Genomic DNA, 6,197 nt, shown 5'->3' on the forward strand with positions numbered 1-6,197 from the left:
GGGGGGGGGGCGGTGCATCGAAAGTTGCCTACATACAGGGGTTTTGTAGGTTAAATTGCCTACCTTCAGGCGGCTATATAGTGGCCCACAGGGGGGCGCGCCTGCTTTCAGGTGACTATCTTGTGAAGGAGGGGTAGGGCCGAGGGTAGGGCGATCTTTGCAGCGGTGGCTACCGCAGCTGCACTACTTTGAGTCTAGTCCTGTCGGTTCGGCAGACTGCAGCGGCACGAGGACTTCCCTCCCTCTGGCCGAGCGCACCCGGCGCACGCGCGCAGCACCAGTGAGTCTAAGAAGGGACTCCTCCTGGTGAACGGCGAACGCGCACTGCTTATAGTGTATTTCGACTAACGGAGGAAGAAGAAGAGCGGGTAGAACATAAACGTTACCGATTGGTCGAGAGCTGCCCACCTCTACGTCACGCCGATAGTGGAGGTAAGCGCTCGCCCAATCAGGAACCTTTATGTTCTACCCGCTCTTCTTCTTCCTCCGCCTCCGTTAGTCGAAATACACAATAGTAGGGGAGTGCCCGCGTCCACCACCACCACCTCCTGTACCGCGACCGCGAGCGGTTGTGGGATGGTCGACTGGAAAACGTTGTAAAAGTTGAAATGTCACGGCATGCTTTGGCCAAAAGAGTAACAAGAGCGCGCATCCAAATCAACTCGTTCTAAAAAGGGGAAAATGCATTTTACTTTAAATTCTCCAGATACACTGAAATCTCCCGACAGCGTACATGACATATACGCTGTGTGTGTATATTTCTATGCAAACGAACCTACGTTTCGTTTTGGACAATTTTTTTTACGCCAAAATGCACGATTTCGTACCAATCCTTGAAGCGAAGGTGGCATGTAAAAAAGTCTGACTTTCTCGGAAATCTTGGTGTGCACTTCACAACCCACAACCCAAATGTGTTCTTAGTACACACAGTGCAGGGTAAAAAAAGAACATCTTGGAATTCAGGTAGATTTCCTTGAAAACTGTCTTGAAATTAAAGTAGATCGCTTGAAATCCAACATGTCATTTTTACCGTGTGCCTTGTGTGTACTTGCCCTAAGAGAAAATAGACGTCTATAGATTTCGATAGATCGTCTAATGCCCGTCTAGCTGGTCTAAGTTTTTAGACGACTAGACGTAGATGACTAAAAGAGGTCTAATAGACATCTTTTGACATCTACGACTAGGTTTCGTCAAGAAACAGACGACCCGAGACGATCTATATCTTGTCTAACCTGTCTATGTACTTAGACGCGTCTAGCGCTAGACAAAGTGTAGACGTGTCGAGATGATCTATTCCCTATCTTCACCATCTACGACCTTAGACGTCTAGCACTAGACACTGTGTAGACGTGTCGAGATGATCTAACTCTAATCCATCCCATCTACAACCTTAGACGTCTAGCGATAGACAACGTTTAGACGTGCCGAGACGATCTAACTCCAATCTAACCCATCTATGACCTTAGACGTTCAAGCTTTAGGATTTTTAACGCAGTAGGGTATGAAATTTTTGATCACCTTTAGATAATTTGTACTCAAGCGCTCGCTTGTAAAAAACACCTGCAGACTTTAAACGTAATATCAACGGTAGGTCTCTTGGCCACTCTAAATCAAAGGGAAAGAGTCCCGAGTCTGGTAAGACGAATGCTACCGAAACCAGACTGACCTCACGTAGGAGGCAACTCGTGGCGTAGTGGTCAGCGTCGTGGGTTACCAGTCCGCAGTTCCGAGGTTCGAAACCGGGCAAGGTAAGGTAAAATAGTAAGAATTAATCAATTCAATGAGTTACAACCGAGATAACGATCTACCACAGAGAAAGAAGAAAAGCGCCAGAGGAAGAAAGAACAGAATCATTTTTGAATTTGAAGGTTGCATTATAAAAATCTTATAAATATCTAGATGTCATCTAAAAGGCGTCTAAATATAGACGTCTACTGATAGACGTCTAATAGATGCCTCCATAGAGACAATCAAGACGGTCTAATAGACGTCTACCGAAGACGTCTATTAGACTACTTGCCGTCTAGCAGTAGATGTCTATTAAACATCTAATAGACGTCTATTTTCTATTAGGGTGAAAGCACACACAAAAGGCAGTGTGTGCTAGGCATGGCACACACTTATCAGACTTATCAGACTTAGTCTGATAAGTGTGTGCCATGCCAAGCACACACTGTTAATGTCTTACGAAGAAAAATGCCAAATCCTTTGTAATACGAAGGATTCGGACGCTTCGTAGGGAGCAAATCCTTCGTAGGTACGAAGCATTTGGCATTTTGCTTCGTAAGACTTTAACTGGGCACACTTGTGGATGGTGGTCCGTATTCTGTCTCTGTCGTAAGATGTTCAGTATGCTGACGTTGTTTGCGCGACTCGGTGATGACGCGGAACGCTGACTCGGAGCAGGTGGTGGCGACGTCGATGCTCTCGGCGCCCGCTGGGTAGGCAGCCGTTCTGCTTCAGTGTGGATTTGGTCGTGTACGTCGACACTCGACGACGCAGGGGCGCACTGGTGGTTATAACCGGGAGTGTCGCTGATCTCTATCTTACACTCACTTGTCTACTCCTTGCTCACTCTGAATAGTCATTGAACGGGGTTCGAAAATAATAAGACTCCAAGTTACTAACTGTTCCAGCACTGACTCGACACACCGGGATTAGGTATCTACACTTGCACTTTCACTGACAAGCCCACGCGGGAGTAACTTTGGTCCAACCACACGGCGGACAGGGATCCACGACCAGCGTTGTCCGAACCGAACACCCAGAGAACAATTTAGTTGACACAACTATAAATCAGGGTCGTAAAAAATAAAATTTAGTTCCTAAAACCAACTAAAATTTAGTGACCCCATTTTCAACTAAAAATATAGTCGCAGCAATCAAATTAAGCCAGCTAGATCAGGGGTCGCAAACTCGAGCTATCCGCCAAGCCGCGCCTGCATAGGCCACACGCTCTACGAGCTCTTCGGCAAGAGAGTGAGAGAGACAGAGCCAGTGGTGTCGTCCGCCGGCCTGTGTGTCTGTCTTTGTCACTCCTAATGGCTCTCAGTGAGTGAGACAAAGACAGACAACCCGAGCGTGGCTCTCGGGAACCTCGGCTCCAGCCGAACGCAAGAGGTGCGCGGCTCTCGGCGAGCTGTGCTACCGGGCTAGGCGAGCCGCGCCTGGCTCGGGAGCCGCGAGTTTGCGACCCCTGAGCTATCCCCTTCTCTTCGCGTTGCACTTTTACAGATGAGCGTCAAGTTCACAAAGTGTCACGGTGGAGTGTCCTCAAACAATTGCGAGTATGCGTCGGATTGGGCTAGGAAAAACAACGTCTGCGCAGAGTTTTCCTCTCCCCTTACACCGTGGTATTCCCTCCGTCGCATGATCAAGCCGCCGTGGAAATGCCCCACCAAAGCGGTACGTAGCATTGGCCGACAAATCCCACCCCTTTTTTAAAAAAGAAAAAAAATCTTGTACCTTTGGTACCCACGTTTCTACTGTCATTCCGCCACTTTTGCTGTTTTACAGGGAATATACGAATTCCGTAACACCACTTTCGACGCGTCGGCGTTCACTGCATTGGCGGGACCCTACGTGAGTCCTGATGTCACGTGGTTAGTGCGCGCACTAGTGAAGGACCAGGACCGGAAGCTGTTCATGTGCACGGACATTACAGCGCGAATCCTCCCTTCAGCCAGAAAGAGTCGCAGCTGAGGACAACGTCGACGTTTTTAAATTTATTGCAGCAGAATTGTCGCTCTTTGTTGTTTTTTTTGTTGTTTATTATCTGAGTTGTTGGACATGTGTCTTGTTGAAGTCTAATAAAATGAATGCAAACAGACCGTTTTCACGCAGTGACAACCCATCCTTTATTTTGGTCACGCCGGGAAGATAAATTGATCGCCAAAATAGCAGCCGCGGGATGAAGAACAGAAGGCACGTCCCAGAAGCCGCCCTAAATCCGTTCTGAAAAATTAGTAGCAGGGATAATACACTGACTTACAATGTACTATTTTGTGCGTAAGCTGCCTATACAACTGTCATACATTACATACCTAGCTTACGTACACAATTTGTGTGAAATTATATACAATATTGTACGTAAGGTAATTTTCCAATATCGCTTAAAACTGTGCGCACGTTAAATTTGTGCATAGTTGTTCGTAAGCTACATATAATATAGTACATAGCAATTCTGTGTGCTGGAAAAAAAAAGGTTTGGCCCCAGCCCCTCTCTGTGTCACTTTTCCCGGGTGAGACGCCTGGCGGGTATGCAGTCCCGTCGAGCAGGTGTGCCGTGCGGGAGTGCCTACCAGCAAGCTTGCAGGGGCTCTCAGCCTCTCGGTAGCGTCACTCGGAGACCTCCGCCCCCTCCCTCTACCCAGAAAAGTTGTTTGCTCCTAAACGAGAGTCTACTTCTTTTCAACTGCTGTTGTCAGTTCAGCTACGGCCGATTGAAGTGATTTGACTTTGGATTCTTGCTCTTATTGAAGCATTTCGACACCTAAGACTGAAACGCACGCTACGCAGCCCATCCGCGCGTTCAGAACTCACGCAACGCAGTCGTTCACTCCACACAAAACACGCGTAGTTCGAGATCACCGCGCGCGCCGTGTCGAGCGGCGGGTTTCGGCGGGTCACCCGCCTGATCCGTAGCGCAGCGACCTACGACGAACTACGTGCGTTTGCAAAGCGCGGCGGCGAACTGCGGGAGTTCTGAAACGAGCGGATGAACTGCATGCGTTCCGAAACGCGCGTATCGCATATGAACTGCGTGCGTTTTAACGTTAGTGTATGGTGTCGATTTCTGTTTCAGCTTTGACGTCCACCTGTAAAATTCGTGAAAATAGAATGTTTTTAATTGATAAAGTCGAGGCAAATAAATATCAAATATGACTTTGGTTACTCATGCTAAGTTGCTGGCATTAGTTCACGCTGCTCACCTGCACAGCCTAACCGATCTTCTTTGTATACAGTGGAATGAGTATGTACACTTATAAAAGTGAGGTATAAACAAGAAATATGGACTGTTCTTCATTAAAAGCGATTAAATATTTACAGAATGTCATGAAAGACAGAGAAGCAGTCTACGAGCATAGTTGACAATGAGTGAAAAGTATCTAATGGTACATAGTCCTCAAATTACATCGTTTTCAGATTACACATTTATTGACGACCATTAATACACTGGAGACGCAAGTGTGTGAATGTCGCTCATTTGGAGGTGTGTGAATATTCATTCGTGCACTTAGAGGAGTACAAGTGTGATTTTTTTCTTATTTTTAGATAATTAGAAAATTCACACTTTACCCCTCTAAGTGTACGAATGGATATTCACACACCTACAGGTGAGCGACATTCACATACTTGCGCTTCCAGTGTACAACACCACTCTCAAAATGTAGTTTCAACTGTAGTCGCAACTGTAGTCTACACTACACTACTCTACACAGTTAAAAGCTTTCAGTGATTTTCACTGTAAGCTACAGTGAAAGCCTGCAGCATTGTACCTTGCGGTGATTTTCACTGTCAGCTACGGTGAATTTCACTGTAAGCTACAGTCAATATCACCGTAAGCTATAGTGCTGCAAGCTTTCACTGTAGCTTAAGGTGAACATCACTGTAAGCTTTTAACAGTGTATTGACCGAAGCACCCAGGGTGGCCGTAATGGGCCACAGAGTACGTCTGTCATTCGCCGTTACGAAACTGCAAAGTTTTGTCTAAGCAAGCTCTCATAGCGCCTGGTAGGTAGGCAACATATCGCTTGCACTGCATGGGTGTACTGCGGGCTGGCCTACCCTGATCCTCGCAGGCGCCGAACTTCACTTATTTACCGATATTGAATCTGAAAAACCAAAAAACCAAAAAGACAGACGCGCTCTCTAGAAAATCATTTAGTAGGGAGTCGGGCTGCACCACCAGGAGATCTGTAAGTTCCACTGAGTTTTATCGTGTCGCTCGTTCACACGTCACCGCAGCCCGAGCCCCTGTGGGCAATTCTAGGCGTTACGCACGGACATTCGTAAGCAAAAATCACTCGTTTATTCTAGTTTTGGAAGGGAAGATCGAAGCGAATCGCATCGACTAAAGGCGTGTTTTAAAGTGCATTTGGAGAGCTATCCGATGATATGTGTACGGTTGCTTTGCGGTGATCCGTTTAGATTTTATAAATAGGTGAAGAGGCCGTTACGCACGGACAAAAAACGGA

General features: G+C 46.9%; 1 protein-coding gene across 1 annotated transcript in view; it reads left to right on the forward strand.

Annotated features, from left to right (window-relative positions):
• LOC113205253 (regucalcin) overlaps positions 1–6,197 on the forward strand; it is a 10,083-nt gene that overhangs the window by 1,355 nt on the left and 2,531 nt on the right. The gene's annotated exons all lie outside the window — the stretch shown is intronic.

The sequence above is a fragment of the Frankliniella occidentalis genome, unplaced genomic scaffold (assembly GCF_000697945.3).
Source record: "Frankliniella occidentalis isolate FOCC.00 unplaced genomic scaffold, Focc_3.1 Scaffold148, whole genome shotgun sequence".
In the NCBI taxonomy this organism is placed as follows: Eukaryota; Metazoa; Arthropoda; class Insecta; order Thysanoptera; family Thripidae; genus Frankliniella; species Frankliniella occidentalis.